Raw genomic sequence first — 591 nt, 5'->3', positions numbered from 1 at the left:
CACCTCTGCTAGGAGACAAAAGCGCTATTGGCGAGAGCACCGGACCGAGACGGTCAACCTTGCTGGACATTGGAATGTCCGAGTTGGTTTACACCAACGGTGTAAAGTACAGGAGTCCCGAGCGTGGCTTGCGGGCTGATCGTGGAGTGGCACGTAACTCACTGAGCGCTGCTCAAGTTTCAGAGCTGTCGCTGAATGTCATGCGTGACATGGTCGACCAAGGGTCGAGGCATCGAGGGCGGGGGCCCCCTTGATGCACGTAAAGTGGCACGTAAACCACTGAGCGCTGCTCGAGTATCGAAGCAGTCGATGCATGTCATGCGTGACATGGTCGGCCAAGGGTCGAGGCCCCCGTGAAGCACGTGAAGTGGCACGTAAACCACTGAACACTGCTCTCGTTGCGAAGCAGTCGCTGCACGCCATTGATGGCGTGATCGGACAGAGTCCGAGGCATCTTGGGCACAGCCCTGCAGAGGCGTGAAGAGTGGCACGTTATCCACTGGATGAAGACTGCGTGGTTAGCAGCTCTTCGTCTGATGTTGGAAACAACATCGGAGCTCCAAAGGAGCGGACAGTGCAAGACGCCGGGCA

The sequence above is a fragment of the Plasmopara halstedii genome (genome assembly GCF_900000015.1).
Source record: "Plasmopara halstedii genome assembly, contig: Scaffold_444, whole genome shotgun sequence".
In the NCBI taxonomy this organism is placed as follows: domain Eukaryota; phylum Oomycota; class Peronosporomycetes; order Peronosporales; family Peronosporaceae; genus Plasmopara; species Plasmopara halstedii.
Note: the sequence above shows the minus strand (reverse complement) of the source record.